Below are 14,754 nucleotides of genomic sequence, written 5' to 3'. Positions count from 1 at the left end.
TCCAGCACTCTTGCCTGGAAAATCCCATGGACGGAGGAGCCTGATAAGCTACAGTCCATGGGGTCACAAAGAGTCAGACACGACTGAGCGACTTCTCTTTACTTCACTTCCCAACATCTGAAACTCACCAGAGTTTGGCCTGTCCAGTTCTAGCTGCTACTGAGAAGAGGGACAGGCAGTATTTCACAAAGTCAGTCTCTCATTCTCAGCCCAAAGTAATCCTTAGAAGCTTAAAGAACACTGAAGAAGAGACTTCCCTGGCAGCTCAGTGGCTAAGACTTAGAGATCTCAATATGAGCAAGGGGCCCTGGACCGATCCCTGGTTAGGGAACTAGATCCCACACGCTGCAACTAAAGATCCCAAGTGTCACAACTAAGAGATAGCACAGCCAAATAAATAAATAAGTACATTTTTAAAAAATCAAATGAAAATATCACAAATAGCTCAAGGATAGTAAGTGTTGTTACTTCAGAAATTAGAATATGTTTATCTTTACACAGAAACATTGTAATAGATAATATTTCGTTCCTAGGCCCTCAAACAAAAGATTGTTTAAGCCATGCTGTCACTTAAGACTTCCAAGTTTGCAGTTTAAAAACAAATTTAAAACTATTCTTTGGGGAGGGAAAGGAGAAAGAGGTTCAGAAGGGAGGGGATATATGTATACCTATGGCTGATTCATGTTTAGGTTTGACAGAAAACAACAAAATTCTGTAAAGCAATTATCCTTCAACTAAAGAAATAAACCATTCTGTTGTAATAGCAGAAAATAACAAAAAATTATTCTAAATATAATCAGTAGCTTTTTATTTACCTTGAAAGTTTACACTTTAAGAAAAAGAAAGTCGACTTTTAAATGAATGAAAAGGAGTAGGGAAATTCCTGACAAGATGAAAAGAAACATCTGGGTACTTGAAAGGCTTTAGAAGTTGACACTGTATGTTTTTAGAAAGTCTTATTTCATTCAGGACTTATATGGCTTTTGTCCCCAGTCACTATCAGCAGTGGTTTTGCACCTGCACATGGAATTAAAAGGAACAGAAGAAGACATTTTCCTTAAAACAATATGTATACATGTGGAAGAAAAACCTGGAAGGCAAGTAAATCCATTTTAAGAAAAAAAACACCAAGATAGAATCTCCAAAAAGAAAAAGAAAATATTATAACAGTTATTGATTTTCAAGCACTGTACATTCAAACCTACACTTTTACATGGTAAACAATGGTACTCAGCAAATAATGGAGTTGGGCTCTTGTCCAAAGGTTCCTGCCAGCCAAAAGTACAGGCTGCCATCTGTGGCACTGTTTGCCCATGTGCTTTAATACTTTACTGTTTCCTCTTATTTTATTTTTTATTTTTTGCCTTTTAAAATTTATTTTTAACTGGAGGATAATTGCTTTACAATATTGTGTTGGTTTCTGCCATACATCAACATGAATCAGTCATAGGTATACATATGTCCCCTCCTTCTTGAAACTCTCCGCCACCTCCCACCCATCCCACCCCTCTAGGTTGTCACAGAGCACTGGTTTTGAGCACCCTGAGCCATAGTTTTCCCTTATTTCAATGAAAAAAATCAAAGAAAATTTTTAAAAATGAAAACAACATATAGACCACATCAGTTCAGTTCAGTTCAGTTGCTCAGTTGTGTCCGACTCCTTGCGACCCCATGAACTGCAGCACGCCAGGCCTCACTATCCATTACCAACTCCTGGAGTTCACCCAAACTCTTGTCCATCGAGTCAGTGATGCCATCTAGCCATCTCATCCTGGGTCGTCCCCTTCTCCTCCTGCCCCCAATCCCTCCCAGCATCAGAGTCTTTTCCAATGAGTCAACTCTTCGCATGAGGTGGCCAATGTACTGGAGTTTCAGCTTTAGCATCAGTCCTTCCAAGAACACCCAGGACTGATCTCCTTTAGAATGGACTGGTTGGATCTCTTTGCAGTCCAAGGGACTCTCAAGAGTCTTCTCCAACACCACAGTTCAAAAGCATCAATTCTTCGGCCCTCAGCTTTCTTCACAGTCCAACTCTCACATCCATACATGACCACAGGAAAAACCATAGCCTTGACTAGACGGGCCTTTGTTGGCAAAGTAATGTCTCTGCTTTTGAGTATGCTGTCTAGGTTGGTCATAACTTTCCTTCCAAGGAGTAACTGTCTTTTAATTTCATGGCTGCAATCACCATCTGCAGTGATTTTGGAGCCCCCAAAAATAAAGTCTGACATTGTTTCCACTGTTTCCCCATCTATTTCCCATGAAGTGATGGGACCAGATGCCATGATCTTCGTTTTCTGAATGTTGAGCTTTAAGCCAACTTTTTCACTCTCCTCTTTCACTTTCATCAAGAGGCTTTTTAGTTCCTCTTCACTTTCTGCCATAAGGGTGGTAGACCACATTAATAGAATACAATTGAGACAGAGAGGGTTCTCAAAAGAGCACCTCCTGAGTTTCTGTTGAATGGTCGCTAGTCGAACTATGAAGGAAAAGAAAATTAAAGAATATGAGCCAAGTATTAGAAACAAATATTTGAAGAGTGTGAAATAAAATTAAAGATTTGATTACTCATTTTAGTTCTCTTTAGTTTTAACAACTAAAACTCCCATAACACATAAGTTCATATAGAGTACCTAAATCCAACTTTCAAGCTTTTGATTCTCAGAAATGCTGCACTGTAAGCACAAGAGTAAAGAGATGGCCAGTATAAAGCACGGAAGCACTTGTGCCAAGTGATTCCCCAGGGTGGCCACCAAGGGGCACCATCAGCTCATTCATAGATAACTTGCTCAGGGAGCTGTAAGTGAGGGAGGGCTGTTTCCAGTGTGGTTTAATAAGGAGCTGTTTCACGCATTCATTCAGCTGGGACTTGTACAACTTAGTATTTGTAGCTGAGAGACTGCCAGAGATTCAGAATGTAATTTGATTCTGCCAGAGATTCAGAATGTAATTTGAGTTTTGCTATGTCACTGAACACATCTCCTGTATAAACGTAGTCTTGATTCTCACTTCTCCATTCTCTTAACGGCGTATAAAATTATTCCATTTCTGACAAGGCCCCAGTAGCTTCATCTGCTAGAGTGGATTCTCTTATCTCTTTGAACTCTGAAACACCGAATCTAAGTAAGAATCTGACCTTAGATTTTTTTATTTAAATTGGATAAACTGTTGCACTTACATTTATCTGCATAAGTGCTATTTGTGTCAAGACAGGAGGCAGATTCTAGGCCAAACTAAACTCTCAGTCAAGAAAATGGCAGCCGTGCAGCCCTCCCGGTTCCCATGGCTCTGCTCCCAGGAAGACCCCCAGTGTTGCTGAGTGATCTTGCACTAATTGCTGTCTAGCATGCTTTCCCTTTTCAGGTGTCTCCTATTGCTGACAATCTGCTTATTTTAAGGCCTAAGTTACTATAAACCATTTAAAAGACAACTTGGTGTGAGAAGCTTTGGCTGGTAAGCCTTGCTGCCTGCTAAAGAGGGTCTTCCTGGGGAGCAGAGAGCTGGTGGGAACCTCACATTCAGGATCTGGCCCCAAAGTCAGCTTTGACAAGACACAAATATAGAGACTTACACCACCACATTCCCAAGTCTACTGTACAAAGAACAATACACTGTGATTTATTACAGCATAATGAACAAACTGGGTAGAGGAACACTGATGGAGGCTCCTCCATGGTTTGATGAAAAGAGCTCTTCTTGAGTTGTTTCAACTCATGGTAGCCTGATCCAATAGAAGCAAGTTTTGTTTGTTCATTTCTCAAGGGGCACATCATTTCCACATGTGGGGAATGCATTTTCCTGTAATGTCTCTCACATACTAGAGTGTGTGTGTGTGTGTGTGTGTGTGTGTGTGTGTGTGCGCACGCACACTTAGTTGCTCAGTTGAGTCCATTCTGTGACACCATGGTCTGTAGTCCACCAGGCTCCTCTGTCCATAGAATTCTCCAGGAAAGAATACTGGAGGGGGTAGCCGTTCCCTTCTCCAGGGGATCTTCTCAACCCAGGGACAGAACCCAGCTCTCCTGCACTGCAGGAAGATTCTTTACCACCTGAGCCACCAGGGAAGCCCTTTAAAGTTAAAAGTAAAAGTGTTAGTCACTCAGTCATGTCCAGCTCTTTTGTGACCCCATGAACTGTAGCCATACCGGGCTCCTCTGTCCATGGTATTTCCCAGGCAAGAATACTGGAGTGGATTGCCATTTCTTCAGTGGACTTTCCCAACCCAGGGATCAAACCCACGTCTCCTGCAGGAGATCCTGCATTAGCTGGCAGGTTCTTTACCACTGAGCCACTTAGGAAGCCCAGGGAAGCCCTTAAAACAGTATGAATATGCCTTATTGGGCAGTTACTCCCCACACTATGCATCCCGCACGTTGTTCCTCCTCATGTTGAAGTGGCCCCTCTTTCCAATAAAGAGTAAGGATGATCATAGCATGGTGCTAAGATAGTTAGGCTCTGCCAGGTAACAAATAAACCCTGAACTATCAATGGCTGATAGTACAGAAATTTGTTTCTCGGTCGTGCTGATGTTCCTGGTCAGAGGGTTTTCCAGGACAACTGTTCTCTAAGCAGCAACTTCCAGGATTGGCGCTGCTCCTATCACACACCTCTGCCATCTCAGAGTCTTCACTGTCAGCCTCACAGATGGAGAGACAGCCCGACTAAAAGAGCGTGAGGAAGTTTATATACAGGGTCCTGGGAAATGTAGACTTCCTGAGAGCTCAAAAGGAAATGAAATGATTTGGTCAACACACAGAATCAGCTCTGCCATGATCATGAATCATTATTTCTAAAAAGGAACTTTCTGTAAACATCAAGTTCATCTTCCATTTTAATCTCACTTTCTTGGATTCTATAACGTTTCTAATAACAGGGAGAAATTAAGTCAAAATTTTTCATCCTTGTGATTTTATTGCCTGTATAACCTACATAAGTATCTTAATCTACATAATATTTCGCTTAACCTGGAAGAATATTTTAATTATAAGCCACCCTTCATAGATGGAAAAACACTGACCACACTGTCGCTCACCCTAACATTCCACCTTGAGACTCCACACCATGTTACAATTGGAACCCACAACCATTTGCAAGGCCTTTCTTCTCCACATTTGCAAAGCTTTAATGCTCCCAAACACAATAGAGAACATTAAACTAGAGTAAAGTTTTCAAATTCCTGACACATATTAATCTTTGGGATTTAGGAATGAGATACCAGAATTCCCAAGAAGCCCCAAACCCATTTTCCTTAAAATACTGCCAACATTCTTCCTACACTTTATTCATGATTATAAACATTAGAAATAAATATAACAATTAATAAATATTAAGTTTAGTGGTATTGCAGAGAACTACAGCCTATGGCAAATATTAAAACACTGAAGAAAAGTGGGTGAATGTTAGTAGATAGTATTTGTAACATTCACATCTCCCAGCAAGGTTAACAGCACTATCAGAATCACATGTGAAAATTGCCAGCTTAAGCATTTGTTGTGCTTCCCAAACGTGTTATTTTTGTAATAGCACTCATAGGATTTGTGTAAGGTATATGATGCACATAATTGAATTGATACTTTCTTTGCAAGAATGACTCAGTTAGCAGCAGATGGGACCATGAATACACACGTGTAACATGCAACAGCTGCAAGCAACATGGCCTGATCAGATGGTGACCACTTCTCTCTAAGTGTTGACTCCAGCCTCAGCTCCATGTGTCAGCAAAACCTTACCGAGCAAAGCTCAACAGAATTCTGGCACAGACACAGTGAATCAGGACAAGTTCAGCTAACTCCTGCACTAACTCCTGCACTAAAACTGTCTGCTCCCACTGATTGCCAGTCTCTTGCCTTGTGTCTGACATTCGGTGAGTCCTTTGCCTTCTACCCTCTTCCCAATGCTGACTAATTCCCATCCACTTGGTGAGACCGCCCCCACCCCTGAGCTCTAAATGCTTCTTTCCCCTAGGTGTCCCTTCTCAGGCTCCCCGCCCTCCCCAAGTCCCTGCTTTATCTACTGCTTAACCAGCCTTGGTCCCCTAGCTTAATCCCAGACTTGAGCACTGCCAGCTTCCATTACCATTGATGCCTTCCATTGACCCTGATAACTAACTTTCCTATGTGGGCCTTAATGGAAGATACAAGTATAAATAATATCTTAGAAAAGGGAACCCTCCTACACTGTTGTAGGAATGTAACTGGTACAACCACTATGGAAAATAATATGGAGAAAACTAAAAATAGAGTTGCTATATGATCCAGAAATCCCACTCCTGGACATATATCCAGAGAAAACTCTAATTTGAAAAGATACATGCACCCCAATGTTCATATCATTATTTACAATAGCCAAAACATGGAAACAAAGTTAATGTCCAAATATATTCAGTGAAATACTGAAGTGAAGTGAAGTCACTCAGTTGTGTCCGACTCTTTGCAACCCCATTGACTGTAGCCCACCAGGCTCCTCCATCCATGGGATTTTCCAGGCATGAACACTGGAATGGGTTGCCATTTCCTTCTCCAGGGGATCTTCCCAACCCCAGGATTAAACCCGGGTCTCCAGCATTGTAGGCAGATGCTTTTACAATCTGAGCCACCAGGGAAGTCCCACTCAACCATAAAAAAGAATGAATGCCATTTGGAGCAATATGGATGGACCTAAAGATTATTATACTAAGTGAAGGAAGTCAGGCAGAGAAGACAAATATCACATGATATCACTTATATGTAGAATGTAAAATATGATACAAATGAAATTATTTACAAAACAGAAACAGACTCACACAAAACAAACTTACAGTTACCACAGGGAAAGGGGGGAAGGGATAATCAGAAGTTTGGGATTAGCAGATACAAACTACTATATATAAAACAGATAAACAACAAGATCCCAGGGTACATAGCACAGGAAACTATGTTCAGGATCTTGTAATAAACTTGTAATAATGGAAAAGAAAAACCCACGGGGCTGGTGCACTGGGATGACCCAGAGAGATGATATGGGGAGGGTGGTGGGAGGGGGGTTCAGGATTGGGAACTCAGGTACACCCGTGGCGGATTCATGTCAATGTATGGAAAAACCAATACAGTATTGTAAAGTTAAAAAAAAAAATTTAATTAAAAAAAGAAAAAGCCAATATAGTAAATCTACAGATTGAAATAAAAAGCTTCATATATGATCTCAATCTCATAACACATCTGAGAGATGAAAACAATGACAGCATTATTTCCTTAATCTTAAGATGAGAAAAAATGATGAATATGAAAGTTGTGATAAATTTAAACAGGTCAACTTTTAATACAGCTGAACCAGAATCAGTGTTTCTTTTTTATTCTTTGACTAGATAAGTGAATGCCTACTAGTGCCAGGCACTTAATGCAGTTTTCATGTTATTTCTTTATATTCTCTAGAAGGGGATGTGCTTACATCATTGGTGAAGAATAGTGCTCTACCACTATTAACCAGATATTCATAGCAAGAGGTTACAGAGGTAGAGTCTGTGTTGGTTGAATGTTATTTAGAAAGCATTAATCATATCTAAGTACTTTCATTAACTGTTTCTTAATGACTGATGCTAAGAACTAATTCATCCATCTTTGCAGCCCAGAGAGGAAGACTTGAGGAACTGTCAGAGAAAGGAACTTTGAGCACTTTACAAATTATAAAGTGTCACTAACATATCCTTTAATATAATCCTCAATTTTCTGAAGGGATATGGCCAGGATTATCTTTATTACATAAATGAAACAAAGACAGGGGCATAAAATGAAATCCAAGGACAAACCTACTTTTTCACTCCTGATAAATTTTGGAACAGTCTTTGTGGAAACCCCCTTGCAGGTCAAGAATGTGGCAAGAAAGTGATGGTGATGAAATAGTCCCAAATTTAGTTTTACCCAACTGACAAAGACAGGTAAGTAAATCTTTCAGTTTGGAGAAACCCATCCCAGTTTTTGACAATACATAAAGGCTTAGACCAACTGTACTGACCGCATTTGTTTGTTTTTGGCTGCGCTGGGTTTTTGTTGCTGGGTTTTGGCTGCATTCAACATGCCAGCAAATTTGGAAAACTCAGCAGCGGTCATAGGACTGAAAAACGTCAGTTTTCATTCCAATCCCAAAGAAAGGCAATGCCAAAAAATGTTCAAACTACCGCACAATTGCACTCATCTCACAAGCTAGCAAAGCAATGCTCAAAATTCTCCAACTCAGGCTTCAACAGTACGTGAACCATGAACTTCCATATGTTTAAGCTGGATTTAGAAAAGGCAGAGGAACCAGAGATCAAACTACCAACATCCACTGGACCATCAAAAAAGCAAGAGAATTCCAGAAAAACATCTACTTCTTCTTTATTGACTACACCAAAGCCTTTGACTGTGTGGATCAAAACAAACTGTGGAAAATTCTTAAAGAGATAGGAATACCAGACCACCTGACCCGCCTCCTGAGAAATCTGTATGCAGGTCAAGAAGCAACCATTAGAACTGGACATGGAACAACAGACTGGTTCCAAATTGGGTGAGGAGTATGTCAAGACTGTATATTGTCACCCTGCTTGTTTAATTTAAATGCAGAGTACATCATGCAAAATGCCAGGCTGGATGAAGCACAAGCTGGAATCAAGATTGCCAGGGGAAACATCAATAACCTCAGATATGCAGATGACACCACCTTTATGGCAGAAAGCAAAGAACTAAAGAGCCTCTTGATGAAAATAAAAGAGAGTGAAAAAGCTGGCTTAAAACTCAACATTCAGAAAATTAAGATCATGGCATCTGGTCCCATCACTTCATGGCAGATAGATGGGAAAACAATGGAAACAGTGAGAGACATTATTTTGGGGGGCTCCAAAATCACTGCAGATGGTGACTGCAGCCATGAAATTAAAAGACACTTGCTCCTTGGAAGAAAAGCCATGACCAACCTAGACAGCATATTAAAAAGCAGAGATATTACTTTGCCAACAAATGTCTGTCTAGTCAAAACTATGGTTTTTCCAATGGTCATGTATGGATGTGAGAGCTGGACTATAAAGAAAGCTGAGCACCGAAGAATTGATGCTTTTGAACTGTGGTGTTGGAGAAGACTCTTGAGATTCCTTTGGACTGCAAGGAGATCAAACCAGTCCATCCTAAAGGAAATCAATCCTGAATATGCATTGGAAGGACTGATGTTGAAGCTGATGTTCCAATACTTTGGCCACCTGATGCAAAGAACTGACTCATTGGAAAAGACCCTGATGCTGGGAAAGATTGAAGGCAGGAGGAGAAGGGGACAACAGAGGATGAGATGGCACCACCGACTTGATGGACATGAGTTTGAGCAAGCTCCGGGAGTTAGTGATGGACAGGGAAGCCTGGTGTGCTGCAGTCAATGGGGTTGCAAAGAGTTGGACACGACTGAGCAGCAGAACTGAACTGACTGGGTTTTGTCGCCGCGCTCGGGCTCCTCTTGTTTTGGCATGGCTCAGTAGTTTTACCCACTGCATTTGTTGCTTCAAGTTAGCAGCACTTTCTACTGCGTTTCTACTGTGTTTGTACCACAGTGAAGCTTGGCAACAGCCTAGATTCAGCTGCACAAATTTCCCGGGTGACCACCATTGCAGTCTCATCAGTTACCACTGAAAAGCCACATAGCAATAAGCATGTAGCCCACTCAACTCCTGTGGTTAACAACAAAAAGCAGCTGGGGTAATACTGAACTTGCCACTGGGAGGTGATACAGAGTTGAGATTGATAGTTCGGGACAGTGAGCCCAGACAGCTCAAAATCTGGCTTCATTATTCACCAGTGGTGCAACTTGAACTGTGACCTCCTCTGTGATTCTGGCTCCTTATCTGTACATGGGTAACTAATAGCACTGCCTCAGAGGTGGCGGTGAAGATGAAGGGCGGCAGGGTATGCCTGCTCAAAACAGGCCACTTAGGCCTGAGGATTATTATCGGGGGATTCCCTGATAGCTCAGTTGGTAAAGAATCCGCCTGTTATACAGGAGATGTGGGTTTGATCCCTGGGTTGGGAAGATTCCCCTGGAGAAAGGAGAGCTTACCCCCTCCAGTATTCTGGCCTGGAGAATTCCACGAACTGTATACTCTCTGTACATGGGTAACTAATGGCACAGCCTCAGAGGTGGTTGTGAAGATGAAGGGTGGCAGAGAATGGCAACTTAAAACAGGCCACTTTGGCCTGAGGATTATTTTGAGCTAAAGGTACACAGAAAGCGAGCTGACCAGCTCTCTTTTCTTCCTAAAAGCAGGAGACAAACTGCCCTATGGCTTTCCTGACTGCTCAAGCGGCAAACAATCCACCCTGAATGCAGGAGGCACAGGGGACTGGGGTTCAGTCCTTGAGCAGGGAAGATCCCCTGGAGGAGAAAACAGCAACGCACTCCAGTATTCTTGCCTGGAAAATCCCATGGACAGAGGAGCCTGGTGGGCTACAGTCCAGGAGTTGGACACGACTGAGCACGCACACACTGTTGGAATTGGAAACCAGCCTATGAGAGATGTCCTCCTACGGAAAGGAAACAACCTTTATCATCAAGGGTGGGAAGGTGGAGGCAAGAGACTTCTGTGCAAAAAGACCTTGTTAAAGTAACTCTTATCTTTCTTTAGCCTCCCTGTTTATTTTAGTTAGTTTTCTACAGTTACCTGTCTTTGTTCATTAGGCCTTATTTCCTTATGAGGGCTTTCCTGTCACATTAAAATTATACTAAATAAATATGTATGCTTTTCTCTGGTTAATCTGCCTCATGTAAATTTAAATCTAATGCCCAGATGAAAACTCTAAGTTGGTCAGTCACTAAGTCCTGCCGTACTCTTTGCGATCCCATGGACTGTGGCACACCAGGCTCTTCTGTCCTCCACTGTCTCCCAGAGTTTGCTCAAATTCACGTCCATTAAGTTCGTGAGGCTATCTAACCATCTTATCCTCCACCGCCCCCCTCCTCCTTTTGCCTTTAATCTTTCCCAGCTTCAGGGTCTTTTCCAACAAGGTTCTTTACCTCAAATAGCCAAAGTACTGGAGCTCAGCTTCAGCAACAGCCCTTCCAGTGAATATTCAGGGTTGATTTCCTCTAAGATTGACTGGTTTGAGCTCCTTGCAGTCCAAGGAACTCTCAAGAGTCTTTACTGCTGCTAAGTCGCTTCAGTCGTGTCTGACTCTGTGCGACCCCATAGATGGCAGCCCACCAGGCTCCCCCGTCCCTGGGATTCTCCAGGCAAGAACACTGGAGTAGGGTGCCATTGCCTTCTCCAAAGAGTCTTCGCTAGCACCACAATTCAAAAGCATCAATTCTTCAGCCAAAGGTTAGGTAAAATTTTGCCTCCTCTACAGGGATTAAATAGGATAACTATGTATCTGAAACACCTTAATATAGAATAAACACTATTATTATCTGCTAAATATGTGCATATATGTGAATGTGAATATAAATGCAAAAAAAAAAAAAAAGTGCTCTGGAAGGGAGCACACAAAAATGGTAGTAGTTGTCATTCTAGGGAAGGGGAGTGAGATTCAGGGGAAGGGTTGGGAATGATGGGTGACTTTTACTATTTACTCTGTATTTTTCTGAATTTTAATTTTTTTCAATGAGAATTTCTTCATCAATGAATTATTTGTGGAACTTTAAAAGTGATATATAGGGAATTTCCCAGCAGTCCAGTGCTTAGGACCGCAAGCTTCCACTGCAAGGGGCATATTTGATCCCTGGTAGGGAAACTAAGATCCCACAAGCCTCATGACTCAAAAGCCATGTGACATGGCCAAATAAAAAAATAATAATAATTAAAACAACTGACATATAAAAGTCACCCTTTGCAATAGTGTTAGAAAAATCACATCATGTACTAAAAGTACCTATCATTTAATCAAGTAAAACAGGTTTTGTATTTTCTAAAATAACCTGAAAATATCTTTTAAAAAATACAAATCTGATTTTTTAAAAAATCATATCGGTTTTACCATAGGAGAGGATTGCCTTAGGAAGTAGCTAAAGCAGTGTCATAGGAAAGTGTGTTAATGTGCTCCAATCACAACATCTTAGAAACCTCTTGTGGTGTAATTATAATAGAAGTTCTTACATGACAATGTCAACCTTTTTCATTAGTGTCACTGTGTAGAGCGGTCATTGCTTTTAGTCTTCTGCAGTCATATCATCATGACTATTTGAGTTTCCACACCATAAACATATTTACATGACAAAAAAAAGAAACATGCTGCTGTCATTACTTCACCTAGGCCACAGCCATGCATTATTACACAGGACACGTTTTATTATAGGTGATAAAAGTCACAGCAAAAATACACTTTTAAATTTAAAGCCAGTATTCTGCACTAGTCCAGAATATTTCTGGTGACTTTTGTGCCTCATGTTTGGGAATATTAAAACAATAATTTACCTGAGTGGTTTATCCCTTATTTCAAGGGTATAAACTCTGGGAAGAGGAGCTGTGGTAGAGATGCTTCTGGAGCTCCTATTCCCCCATACGGAGCCTAACTGTACCCACGGAGGCCTCTGCTGACCCTTCCTCCGTTTACAGGTATATAGAGAAAGTGCAGGGACTGTAAAGGCTGAAGCTTGAGATTCCCCAGCTGGTGAAATTGAATCGAAGATAACTAAGTTAGAGAAACTTGTTCGGTATGGTCAACCATTCACACTATCCTAAAGGAAATAAAGCCTTTTCCAGAGGGATATTAGCGGGGGCGGGGGTTGGGGACAGATGTGGGGGGGGGGGGGAGGGACGGGGGTAAAGAATCCCCTTGCCAATGCAGGAGACGGGGTTCAATCCCTGATCAGAGAAGTCCCACATGCCGAGAAGCAACTAAGCCCAAGGGCCACAACTACCGAGCCTGTGCTCTAGAACCTGGGACCTGCAACGACTGAGCCCATGTGTTGCAACTATTAAAGCCAGTACGCCCTAGAGCCCAGGCTCCAGAACAAGAGAAGCTACCGCAATTAGCAGCCACCACAATGAGAAGCCCTCCCTCGGCAACTCGAGAGTAGCCCTACTCACCACTAGAGAAAAGCCCGAGCAGCAATGAAGACTCAATACACGCAAAAAAAGAGAACAATAAAAAATGTCTGCCTTAACAAAGAAGGGGGGGGGGGCGGAAAAGGAAAGGAGGAGGAATGGTAAACTGAAAGGGGCAAAGGAGTGGCCTTTGAGGAACCAGCCCAGATGAAAGCTCCTGCGATTGCATAACATAACCACCAGGTGGCGCACGGAAAAGCATCAAACTCGGGCCCTCGGAGGACTACAGTTCACTCACTCAGTCCTGTCGGCCTCTTGGTGACCCCATGGACTGCCTCGCGCCAGGCTTCCTTTCCGTTACCAAATCCCGGAGTTTACGCATGTCCATCGAGTCTGACTACAGTCTTGAGTTAAAGCCACCAGCCCCTTAGGTTCCCACCAGTAGTCAAACAAAGCAGAGGTGGTCTTGCTTTGGCAGCAGATATACTAAAATTGGAACGATACAGAGATGAGTATGGCCCCTGCGCAAGGATGACACGCAAATTCCTGAAGCGTTCCATATTTTGTGCCCTTCCCCACCGTTCAGACACCGTTTGCGTCTTAGCCCCCAAGGAAACGCTTTTTGTCAAAACCACAACGCCTGGCACTTAATTCTGAACTTGTGATTTTTCACTATAAAAAATAAGGCAAGGGTGATTGTAAACGCTGTGAAATTGTGCCGCATAGATAGGAGGGAATTGGGAGGGGCTCATAAAAGGGTTTGGGTTTCTGTTAGATGATTCAGGGAAGAGTTCATCAGGTGAGGCTTGCTCTGGACCAGGTGCAGTCAGAAAGGAGGGGTAATTTAGTGATTGAGTATCTTAATGATTTTCATCAAAGATATGACAGGAACGGGATCAAGCTAACGCCGTCATTCAGAAAGAACCCTAAAGAAGGGGTAGTTACTCGTGTTAGCTAGGAAATGGTGGTGGGGAGCGCAGGGCAGGAGGTGCGGGAGTTTGGTTCTTTCCCTGGTTCTAAGAGCTGCTTTCGGAGAAGGCAGTGGCACCCCACTCCAGTACTCTTGCCTGGAAAATCCCGCGGATGGAGGAGCCTGGTGGGCTGCAGTCCATGGGGTCGCTAAGAGTCGGACACAACTGAGCGACTTCACTTTCACTTTTCACTTTCACGCATTGAAGGAAATGGCAACCCACTCCAGTGTTCTTGCCTGGAGAACCCAGGGACGGGGGAGCCTGCTGGGCTGCCGTCTATGGGGTCGCACAGAGTCGGACACGACTGAAGCGACTTAGCAGCAGCAGCAGCAGCAAGAGCTGCTTTGGTTTGTGCTGAAGGCATGATTGCAGAATGGTCTCTGTTTCACTCCACAGAGGGTTCTCAGGAGACAGTGCCTTTCTGAGAAAAGGTTTATGATTGGTAGGTACTAAACCAGTTCCCAGCTGTAGAGGCCAGGCCGGTTGCCAGCTGACAGCTGTGGAAACTTCTTTTTTTTTTTCCACATGCTTCTTATCCTCTGGTTCCCTGCTGTCAGAAGGAGCATCCTAGAAAGTCATCCCCAGGGAAGCCTGTGGCATGGTAGCTCACCGGCTGAACCATGGCTTCAGACTGACCTGACTGTGCTTCTCAAGTCTACCATTCACATTGGCTATGGGACCTTGGATAAATTATTTAACTTCTCTGCGCCTGTTTCCTCTTTTGTAAAAGAAAATAAAAATAGTACATGGAAACTGGGAAACTGGGAAAATGAAATGAGATAGCATATGTAAAGCACTTACAACAGTGCC

At 42.6% G+C, this 14,754-nt stretch overlaps 1 pseudogene; it reads left to right on the top strand.

Annotated features, from left to right (window-relative positions):
- Window positions 1–13,439: 13,439 nt before the first annotated feature.
- Window positions 13,440–13,539, top strand: LOC120859018 (annotated as a pseudogene).
- Window positions 13,540–14,754: the final 1,215 nt, after the last annotated feature.

Source organism: Oryx dammah, unplaced genomic scaffold (genome assembly GCF_014754425.2).
Source record: "Oryx dammah isolate SB20612 unplaced genomic scaffold, SCBI_Odam_1.1 HiC_scaffold_29, whole genome shotgun sequence".
NCBI lineage: Eukaryota > Metazoa > Chordata > Mammalia > Artiodactyla > Bovidae > Oryx > Oryx dammah.
This window is presented reverse-complemented; position numbering and strand designations above follow the sequence as displayed.